At 40.3% G+C, this 12,219-nt stretch overlaps 1 protein-coding gene across 1 annotated transcript in view; it reads right to left on the bottom strand.

Moving 5' to 3' along the window:
• Nucleotides 1-12,219, bottom strand: part of SLC9A9 (solute carrier family 9 member A9) — a 1,175,306-nt gene that overhangs the window by 264,664 nt on the left and 898,423 nt on the right. The window lies entirely within an intron of this gene.

The following is a 12,219-nucleotide window of genomic DNA, read 5'->3' as shown; positions in this document are numbered from 1 at the left end:
AGCTGCTCCATGTCAACAGAGCAGCTACTCTTCTTCTGGGTTGTCCTGTCGACTGGCCATGACTGCCAACGTCATGCTGATTGACAGCTAGCTACCCACAGTTAGGCAGTGTGAAACCGGCTATCAATCAGCATGACATCGACAATCACACCCCCTCACCAGAGCAAAGCGGAAAATAACCCGCAGCTCTGTTGACGTGATGTCATCAGAAGCCTCTGAATCGCTGGCAGGAGCAGTCTATGACCACACTTTGCCGGCGGAGATCGGCGCCAGACACAACAGGCTGGTAGTTAGCAACTATCTGCTTTTTAGTTCTTAGGACTGCAGTAAAAAAATGTAATATGCTGGATAACCCCTTTAATTCAACATGTACAAAGAAGAGCAGCATCTCATTATTAATTTAACAAACTACCCATTGAAATTTTATATTAAAGAATAAGCAAATCTGGGTCAGTTAATATTGCTTGTTACTGAAAAACATGCCCCCCAAATCAATGTCACGGGTGGGTCCTTGACACCTCAGTCTGACACACTGTATATGGCTATGCTCACACATAGATTTGTGGCAGGATTTTCAGCCACAAATCTGCTCTATGTAAAATTATAGTGAATGGTAAAAGATGTGAAACAGTTGCGCAATTATCTTAGTGCCTTTAGTTCAATTTCAGCACAAACATTCCACGACTCTCTAAGTTGGGCCAACATCGTAAAAAATTTCAACTGTGGGTCAATTCCATTGCTGGTGTTAGGCTATGTTCACACTGAATTTCTGGAGTGCATTTCGGTGATTCCGTCTGAATCCCATTGTCTGTTTTGTTTCTGTGACTGTCTGAACAAACAGACACATCCCCAAAAAAACAAAGAGTTAATATGAAAACTAAGTGTGTAACTGGAGTTTATGGCCCCTTAGGGGGTTTGAAATTTCCAAAACGCAGTGCAGAAATGCACCGGGAACAGGGCCTTATAAAACATCAAAAGTAGTATGACAGCGCAAATCTAAAACGGTCCTCGGCCTCAGACCTTACTTATCTTACTATAATGGTAAGGTTAAGAATTCCATTGCTGTTTACGTCACTGTTCAGAAAGGTTATTTTTACAATGATGTCACTGTCTACACTCTTCGCGTATGAGACGGCTTCAGAGTTAGATCTGGCATAAAATATATTCAACAGTACATAATACTGGCAGATCTGATCAAATACTTAGGGCAAGCTTTTCTAACCCTGCTAAACATTACAAAACGAACACTGCGTACTACAGAACAGAATTAGGTAAAGTGCTGACAATATTCTCTTCTGTCCAATTAACCATGCCAAATATTATGCCCTTTTCCTTGTCCACTCATATGTAGCACAAAATGTAAATTTATCCTCTATATGTTCTGCAGCACATCCATATTTTATTCTAGCTATGTCCATCATATGAGAACGCTTATTCTCCACAACTATAAGAGCAAACCCTTAATGTGTCCTATGTAGCAAGCTACAAAGTGACTCCTCAAAAATACACAATTTCCCTGTTACGTTTCTGTTTTAGTCACTGGTGTATGTAAAATATCTGTAAAGCGCTGTAGAAATGAATGGAGCTATATAAGTGAGTAAAAAAAATACATTAAATAAGTTTAACAAAAAAAAAAAGAAACATTCTAAATGGGTCTCCTAATGTATACACTGGTCAGCTGGCCTTAGGATCATGTGAATTATCAAAAATAAAAATCTCACCCCATTACTAGTGCTACCACTGTGTCTCCAGCAAAAATCTCGTTGAGTAAAACTTGATTAGGGAAATGATGTGAGGTAACCGCATATTGCTGACATGAATCAGACTATTCATTCAGTCTTCGCATATGATGAAGTAAAGCTCTTCACTATAAGAAAACTAAGAATTCCTTCTAAACAATTTTTCTATTCTTCTGGAGTACAAAGTGAAGGCATTGTCACTACACTGGCATCATCTCTATATCTGAATGAAGTAATGATTTTACAGAATCTGATTTGTCTAAAGTCACCACATTTTAAAAATAGACATGAAGAAACTGGAGGAAGTTCAGAGAAGAGCGTCCAGAATGGTGACCAGTCTGCAGAAAATGTCCTATGAGGAACGGTTAGAGGATTTGGGAATGTTTAGCTTCCAAAAGAGAAGACTGAGGAGACTTAATCGCTGTCTACAAATATCTGAAGGGATGTCACAGTGTAGAGGGATCAGTGTTATTCTCATTTTCACATGGAAACAGGAGAAGCAATGGGATGAAACTAAAGGGGAGAAGATACAGATTAGATATTAGAAAAAACTTTTTGACAGTGAGGGTGATCAATGAGTGGAACAGGCGGCCACGAGAGGTGGTGAGTTCTTCAATGGAAGTCTTCAAACAGAGGCTGGACAGACATCTGTCTGAGATGGTTTAGTGAATCCTGCATTGAGCAAGGGGTTGGACACCATGATCCTGGAGGTCCCTTCCAACTGTACCCTTCTATGTTTCAACAAGGGGGAACCAAAATAAAATCGGCCAAAACAGAAAATGTTGATCATTTTGGAAAACTATTGATAAAAATGATGAGCGAACGATCAACTGCAATGGCTGAAAGTAGAATGTTTTCTGATGACAATGAGATCCATAATGTTGGACATTATTGGCCCACAGTGGCTGAAACTACATGTGTAAGGTGTGACCAGAGCAACTTATCCAAACTTTGCTCAAGCCAACTCTGTCGAAATTCACTTTTAGGCCTCCTTCACACGTCCATGTTTAAACACATACGTGAAAAAATGGGACCGGTGTCATCAGTGTTTGGCATCAGTGTGTCATCCGTGTGTCCATTTTTACCATCAGTGTGTCAGATGGATAAAGGAATAAATAAATCACGAAGCTTCTCCTATACTTTGCAATGTTATAGATTATAATTTATATGTGTTATATCCACTAAAAAAAAAACAGGTACAACGTCTACATGAAACATGGGCATCTGAATGAGGCCTTAAAAAAATGTTGCCAGTTTAGTCTGGCATGATGGTTGTATGAATGTTCCACTGATCAAATCACCGAAAGGATAGGCATCAGTAAATCAGCCAAACTTGACAACTTTTAGATCTTCTCCAGACTTTTACGCACTATGCACCTGAGCACTCAATCACCCGCTCTGTAACTTTACATGATCTGCAACCTTGGAATTGAGTTGCTGTAGTTAGTAAAATCCCTTCCACTTTTCAATAACATATGTCACAGTTGATCATGGAGTATTTTGTAGGGAAGAACTTTCAAGAACTGACTTACTGCAACGCTGGCACCCTATTACAGGACCACGCTGAAATTCAGTGAGCTCTAGAAAGAGCCATAGTGTCACAAGTATTAGTAAAGGCACACAGCATGGCGAGGGGCTGGATTTTATACACCTTTGGTAATGGGATTAAATGAAACTCTCAATTCAATGCTGAAAAGATGTGTCCCAATACTTTTGTCCATACAGTGAATTTTCAGAGAGTCTCATTTGGCCAATATATGGCACTGTTAGCTGGCACAATACTGAGTGACACTTATATAAGAACTGTTTTACATGGTCATCTGTACACTGTATGACAGTACAGCGTATGGGGTTGACAGCGCCAATATGTGGTACTACAAAGTACACTATCTGGCATAAAACTGCCCAAATAATGGTATCTCAATCTATTAGTCAATGTTTCATTTTTGGGGGAAATGTGTAGATAGATTTAAAGTAACCAATGTATGAAAAGTACATATTGTGTCATTGGGGCCAGAGCTACAAAGTCAGTGGGGTATTTCTTTAATATTTATTTTTAGTCGTCCAGTACGATTACATGTAGTTATTCAATAATGTTTGACTGTCCTTTACAGTTCAGGAAAGATTAATCTATTTAACAACTGCTGCCCTGAAATCATGTGAATACATATGACTTTCTTGTGATTGATGAGGAGAAAATAAGATTAAAGCAAATAACATTTTCAGTGTTTAACAAATGATTTCCTGTCCGAATGTATTGCCATATTATATAGTGAAGGGAGGTCACCTTCAATGATATCACACGCTGCAATCCTTTAAGCTCAATTATATCCATCATATATGCAAAAAGCTACAAATATCATCTATCACTGAATTAATTACTGTTGTACTCAATAAGTCATTTATCTACATGCCAAGATATATAGGGCCCTGTCTTTAAAAAAAAACTATATAAATTTGCTGACTATATTGTATACCCCAAAATAGCAAATGAAAGCCATCATCTTATAAAAGCAGAGAAGAAACTGTCAGCAGAAAGATACTTTTTATATACCATTTCCAATATCTTCTTATATAATACAACTGATTCCCCTTGTTTGATAATATATTAAAATAAAAATTAAAGTGTACCTGTTGTTTCTGGTAACTTTTCTGAATAGATTATCATGTATGTGTAAATGAAGAATAAAAACATTTCTGTATCCTTCATTTTTCACCATCATCCACATACGCAGGCTCAATCTGTTAGGCTATGTGCCCACGATGCAGAAATGCTCTGGATTTTTTCCTGAGCGTTTCTGCATCTCCCTGGCAGAAAAAAACGCATGCGGACTGTACATGCGGATTGTACATGTGGATTGTACATGCGTTTTTCCTGCCAGGGACAAGTGGATGTGAAGCGTTCTTCACATGCATTTCCGCATGCAGGTTGACAAGCGCTTTCCAAGCGAGTTTAGCATCACTTGGAAAGTGCTTGACAACTTGGTCACACTATATAAATCCATGTAAACGGGATGGATTCATATAGTGTGACCCGAGAGAATGTCAAAAAATAAAAAAGAAATCTATACTTACCTTCCGATGGCCCCCGGTGACTTGTTTCCCTCTGTCCCGGCTGCCGGCAGCGCTACACTGAAGGACCTGCCGACGTCAGCGTCGCATGACCCGTCACATGACTATGACGTCAGCGCAGGTCCTTCAGTGCATCGCGAACTGTCGGCATGCGAGGAGGAGCGCACTGCGGGCCGCCAGAAGGTAAGTATATATTTATTTTTTATTTTATTCTTTTTTTTTAGTTTTCTATGGTACCCGGGTCCGGAGGAGAGTCTCCTGTCCTCCACACCCGGGTACCATCCGCACATTAGAACGCATGGAATATACAGTGATGCGTAATCCATGCAGTCTAATGCAAGTCAATGGCGGCGAAAACGCAGCACTTCCGCAAAATAATTGGTAGTGCTGCGTTTTTTTCCGCAATGATAATCTGCAGCGGAAATTTCCGCAGCATGTGCACAGCACATGCGGATTATCATTGGGGAACATGGCAGGCCTTCTACCAAGCGGTTTTTAAGCGGTTCTGCAGAGTTTTTGCCGCTGCGGAAACGCTTAAAAAACGCATCGTGGGCACACAGCCTGATTTTTAGTTTTCCCTAAATTGGTGGATGGAGACCAGGTGCAATGATGTTTTCTATACACCAGACATAGAGATGTAATAGCACGTACTGGTCCAATAGGCTAAGGCCAGTGCGACATACTATGACTGATAACGTCAGAAAGGGGTTAATTCCACAGTACAGACATTACAGACATGTCTTTGGAGTGTGGGAGGAAACCCACACAAACACGGGGAGAACATACAAACTCCTTGCAGATGTTTTCCTTGGGGGGATTTGAACCCAGGACCCCAGCACTGCAAGATGCCCTGTCATCAGTGTTTTTCACTGATGGATAAATAAATAATATCCAAAGCTTCACCTTTACTTTCTAAAGTTAAATACACACAGATTGGACACTGATGTTATCCATGTGCTGTACGTGTTTTTCACAGTCCGTGAAAAAACACAGACATGTGAACAGCACCATAGATTATAATGTGTTCTATCTGTGAAAAGAATGGATACAACACGTATGTGCCACATGGACGTGTGAATGAGGCCTTATACTAACAATGTTAATCATGGTCCTGCATGCACGTATTTTGCATTGTCTTTTAACCCCTTTTCGACCTATGACATATAGGTTCGTCATAGGTCACCTCCCCCTTCTCAGGCACGTGACAGCTGATTTCATCAGCTGACAGGTGCCCCTAACGTGATGCACCCACAGCTGTTAACATGTTAAATGCTGCTGTCAATCTCTGACATTGGCATTTAACATGATTGCGCTGAAAGTGCGTCATTAGATCCGTCCATCTGCACGCCTTTCACATAATAGCGGGCCGCTGATGGGTTGGCATGACAACTAGGGGTCTGCAGGAGACCCCTGTGGTTGTCATTGCCGAACTGCTATGAGCGCCACCCAGTGGTCGGTGTTCACAGCAGATGAGCATTTTTGGTACACATAGCAGGGCTGGAGCCCTGCCGTGTGTAGCACAGGCGATCAGATAAGTGCAGCTTCTAGACTATTGAAGCATGTAAAAAGTAAAAAAAAAAAGAAGTTTTTAAAAATATAAAAAAAATATATATATATATAAAAGTTTAAATCATCCCCCTTTCGCCCCATTCAAAATAAAACAAAAAAAAAATCAAATATACACATATTTGGTATTGTTGAGTTCAGAATCACCAGATCTATCAATATATAAAAATAATGAATCCGATTGGTAAACGGCGTAACGAGAAAGAATCTAAACGCCAGAATTATGTTTTTTTTTTGGTAGCTGCAACATTGCAATAAAATGCAATAACAGGCGATCAAAACAACTTATCTACCCCAAAATAATATTCATAAAAAAGTCAGCTCAGTGGGGAAAAAATAATCCCTCATCCGGCCCCAGATCCCAAAAAATGGAGACCCTACGGGTCTCGGAGAATTGCGCCATTTTTATTTTGTTTTTTAAAACTTTTTAAAGGTGGTGAAGGGGTTAAACTTATTGTTGCCAAATTACTAACATAAATAGGTTTTCTATAAGCTAACTTACCATTAGATACTTAAAGAGAAAGCATGGGCAGCATGTATCAGCCACCGGGGATCAAGCTGCGCTGTAGACGAGTCGTACAGGCGGGTCCCCGGCGGCCTCTCCCTGACTGCTGACAGCGACCAATGAGCATCTGCCTGTGTGCGCATATAGACAGAGACTTGCCAGTCACTGTCAGCGAGCGGGGAGAAGATGACAGGTTCCCTTTAAGTATCTAATGGTAAGTTAGCTTATAGAAATTCTATTTGTTAGTATTTAGCAACAAGAAGTTTAACTTAATTTAATACCAGTTTCTTCTAGCAATCTAGTTTATAACTACAGCTTTTTACTTGAGCAACCCACGTCAGTAAGATGACGCAAGAAGATATGTATGTTAGTAAGAAAATCATGTCCACAATGAATGACCTTCTGCAGTCGGGCAGTAAATGGAATTGCACAAATAAACTTTATGTTTCAAGAAACTAAAATCTCTCCTCTGGTTAAAAATCGAGAGTTCTCAGGGAGATGAGGAATCTTCACCTTTCTACGCTCATTACAGGAAAGGATAAGCATCACGTTTGCAAGTTTCAGCTAAGCAGCTATAATTGAAATCTCTCAGGTCATGTTACCTTGGATGACTGGGAGCCATAAACCTTGCACTGAATTCACCATGAAGCAGAATTGCTCCTGATGTAATAAAAGACAGTGAAGATTACTTTTTTAAGATCAAGGGGCAGATACCCAGTCTTTTGCTTCAGGAAACAGGCATATCTTTAAAAAAAAGCACAAGAACAATTTCTGAATTTAATATCAGACTTGAAGAGAAGCTATCATCAAAAAATAACCTTTTTTATATCAATTTTTGTTACATGTATTTTTTATTTATTTTTTTTACATTTGGCAATGTTGTTTTTTGCCATGTCGAGATGTCGTGATCTTTATCTAAAAACAAAATTAGTAATCGTGCAATTTTTGCAGTTTTCACATTTGTTACTGGGGAATTTTTGCTGAATTAGACATCGGTGTAGTTTTCGAATTTTCCAAGGCAAAAATGCTCCAGGAAAACGCCTGCAAAGTTTTTACTAATGTGTCTTCATTGGAGTTTCTTTCCTTGTTTTTGCAGTGCCCGCATCGCCGGTCTTTTTTTTTGTGCTTTAAATAGTAAGCACCCAAAAAATTAACCTGCTACTTTTGCAATCGCTCACCAGCTTTCATAATCTGAAGCAGTTAAAAGTGACAAACGGAGTAAGATATAATCTGTATAAATAAAAATGTAAATGTTTGTTTGTTCAAAATCTTAAATCTCTGAAAGTTCTTCACCGATTGCTTTGAAATTTTGACACAACGTTGCATTTGAATACACGCATGTTTTCATCTACCTATTATGTTTTTATATACCAGCTATTGGACGTAAAAGCAACAGCGAGAGGGGTGTGTTACGAGCTCAGTCCCGGCCGCCCGGCATTCTTTCCCCCTTAGAGACATCTCATTCATAAACCCTTCTCCCTCTCCTTCATTTGCCCCAGTCGCTGCCTGTGCTCTGCTCCTTTCATGTCCGCCGTGGGGGTTGGAGGGAAGGGGAATGGCGAGACCGTCTGCTCGAGGCCAAAAGATGCTGCTGCTCATTACCACCACCGCCTGAGAGGTGGCCGCCTCTGCTCTCTGGCACTGCTGCTGCGGCTTCTTCTTCTCCGGCAGGTGAGTCTTATTTCCGACTGCGCAGCAACAAGCGGGGAAGGGAGGGAAGGAGAGAGGAAGGCAGCACAGAGAGGTGCAGGCCGCGCCCTCTGCTCTGGGCGCTGAGCTGGGCCCGAGCCTCGCAACAGTGGGCGGATAGTGAGCAACTGCAAATCCCACTGAGCCACTGGTGGGAGCAGCACCGTGATCTGGCTGGCACCGGCCAGGGATATGTCAAGCGGATCACCCCCTCCTCCTCGGCTGCCGTCTGCCTTCATCTCTGTGCCCCCTCCTGTCACATTCCCACTGTACTAGGGAATTGCATAACTAGCAATCCCTGACATGACCGGCTCTATTGTGACACCTGATAGCAAGTACCGACCTCTTTAGTGACCTGTGCAGAGTACAGGCCTACAGGGGTCACAGGGGTACAGGCTGCCTACATGCCTGCCTGATGGGCACAACTATCAACAGCGCCAGCATTGCCGCATCTGACATGTATATATCTATATAAATAAAAATGTAAGTATATATATATATATATTATATATATATAATATATAAGCTATATAAATAAAAATGAACGTTGCACACATGTTTTTATATACCTACTATGTTTTTATATACCAGCTGTTGGACGTAAAAGCAACACACTCTATACCCCAACAAAAAATATAGTATACCCACAAGTATGGTGAAATTAAATATTTTAGAAAGGTGAGCTTTCTCTTTTCTTTCTTTTCCATTTAACCAGACTGAGCCACAGCAACGCATGGCCGGGTACAGCTAGTAAATAATAAATATTTTATTAGAATTTAAGAAAAGTCCAAAAGGGCATTACCAGAGATTGTTCTCTGGGGGTGTGTACTTCTTCCCCTGCATGAGGTTGACCAATAAGCAGGCAGTAACATACAGGGGAAAGAAGAACACACCTCCACAATAGCTTAGAGGAGGTTTTTCAGTGTGTGATGGGAACAGAGCAGACATAACACTTCTTTCCTTTTCATCTCACAACAGCAAGTGTGAGGGGGAAGGGATGACAGCAGAGGGAGAACAGATTTTTTGTCATTACATCTCTCACATAGAAGAGTTTTTCTCTCCTGATCTTACAGCAGAGCTGTGATACCAAAGTATGTAGAGTAGAGCAGAGATAAGTATGATTCCGACACTATTCAGTTTTTTTCTCATTGTAAGCAGTGTTGGAGGAGGGGAGTACAGCAGAGCTGAGCTTTGTCTCATTACAAACACTTCTAGCAGCTCTTCTGACTGTGCTGTCAGCTTTACTGTACTCTTCTCTCCCTTCTTCGGCTGCCATGAGATCAAAGCTAAGTGTTAGTAATCACACTGATCTCTGCAGTGAGAGAACACTATCTGTCATTACATGTCTCACACTGAAAAAGCCTGTTCTAACATATAATGGAGGAATTATTTTCCCCTTTATGTTGTTGCCTGTTTATGATTGGTTAACCTCATGCTGGGGAAGAAGTATACACCGCAGAGTTAAATCTCTGGTAACACCCAGTTGATATATAACATACCATAAATGATAACCTTAACTTTACAATCTAATATTTCTGCAGCAGAGAGGAGTAGATAAAAAATATAAACTATGTTTAAGGCTGCGTGCCCACGACGCAGATTTAATGTTTTTCCACGGCGCCATTTCCGCCATGAAAATGCATTAAAAACGCTTGTTAAGTTGTCTGTCATGTTTCCCAATGGTAATCCGCATATGCTGTGCACATGCTGCGGAAATTTCCGCTGCGGATTATCATTGCGGAAAAATGCGCAGCACAACCATTAATTGTGCGGAATCGCGGCGAAATTGCCGCCATTGACTTGCACTGGACTGCATAACATCCGCATGGCTACACGTACGCATGCGGATATTATGCGATTCAATGTGCGGATGGTACCCGGGTCTGGAGAAGAGGACACTCTCCTCCAGACCCGGGTACCAAAGTACCTGTAGTTAAAAAAGAATTAAAATAATAAAAAAAAAAACATATACTCACCTTCTGATGGCCCCTTGTCTGCTCCTGATGGCGCTGCTGGCTCTTCGGCTGCTCGCGGTGGTGTAAAAAGGCCCTTCCATTATGTCATTTAGTCATGTGACATGTCACACGACCGCTGACGTCGGCGGTCGCGTGACCTGTCACATAACTAAATGACATCACGGAAGGTCCTTTTCAGAGCACCGCGAGCCGCCGAAGACACCGGACGCACCGTAGAGGAGAACGGGGGCCATTGGAAGGTGAGTATGTTTTTTTAAATTTTTCAACATTTTTATTCTTTTTTTTATTATTGATGCTGCATTTGCAGCATCGTACCTTGGTCACACAACATAAATCCATGCCGGTTGCATGGATTTATATAGTGTGACCAAGTTGTCAAGCACTTTTCCAAGTGATGCTAAAATCGCTTGACAACCCGCATACGAAATCGCATGTTAAAAACGCTTCACAAACGCTTCTACCTGGCAGAGAAAATGCATGTACAATCCGCATGCGTTTTTTCTGCCAGGGAGATGCAGAAATGCTCAGGAAAAATCCGCAGCATTTCTGCATCGTGGGCACTTAGCCTTACTCAGCTTTGCAGCCACTATTGCATGATGTGGCCAGTTTAACATGCTGAAACTGGTGAGAGGTGCCATTTAACTGTGAGTTCAGGTTTCTTTTTTCTCTTTTTTGAAAGTCTATTTCTGTGCTTTATAAAATGAGCAAATGTGTATAGAAAATGATAATCTAGTAACCACCGGTATGTCCAAATCAATGAGAGGGATATTTAAATATTGCTATTGTGCTGCTATGATACAAATCATTAAAGGGGTTTTCAAGCCTTAGGGTACAAGTCTGCAGTCATTCTATGAGAAACCAAATCACAACACAGTAATTTCTTCTACATCACATAGTAAATAAATGTGCAAACTAAGATGCAGCAATCTGGGTCAGGCAGTGGCTGATGCGTGCACTTCTTTACCCCCACCTAAACTTTTAATACAGAAATATACTGGTAAAGTACAGTGTGCCTCTGGGGTATGCATCCTTTTAAAGCACCAATCCAATGGTTTCTTTGATTTTACTCTAAGGGAAATGTATGTAGGTTCCATGGTCACATCAAAGGAATATATTTAAAGAAATATAGAAAGTATGCTTATCTCTTGAAAAAAAAGTCTTGGAGGTGAATAGTAATAACCTAGTTTATAGCAGTAACAAAATTATTTAATAAATATAGTGGGAATATAAGAAAGACCACACAAAATATAAATATTTTTAAAATGTTAATATGTACATGGCTAAATATATAATCATGAAAAACTGGTGATTTCCTCATATTTAAAATAAAGATGACATACAAATAGGATCTATTATTGATTTTTTTTAAACTAGATATAAAGCTTAAATGAAATATGTCATCTTTATTGGTTTAATAGTTAATTCATTACATTTTTTTGGTTGTGTTTGATCATATAATGTACTAAAAAATGGGGGAGGGGGGAATTCAAGTGCAGCAAAAAGGAAAAGAAAACATTCCACTATTGTTTCTTGGGGTTTTGATTGCCATTTTGTGGTACCCATAATTTGTTATTATTATTCTATTAATTTAAATGTGTGAGGGTTTGTATTTCGAGTGGCAAGTTGTTCATTTTATTGATTTTATGGTATACATGATGTTTTGATCACTTTT

This window comes from Phyllobates terribilis, unplaced genomic scaffold (assembly GCF_046119375.1).
Source record: "Phyllobates terribilis strain yellow unplaced genomic scaffold, ASM4611937v1 Scaffold_3__8_contigs__length_932513732, whole genome shotgun sequence".
Taxonomy (NCBI): domain Eukaryota; kingdom Metazoa; phylum Chordata; class Amphibia; order Anura; family Dendrobatidae; genus Phyllobates; species Phyllobates terribilis.
Note: the sequence above shows the minus strand (reverse complement) of the source record. Positions and strands in the feature narration are given on the sequence as shown.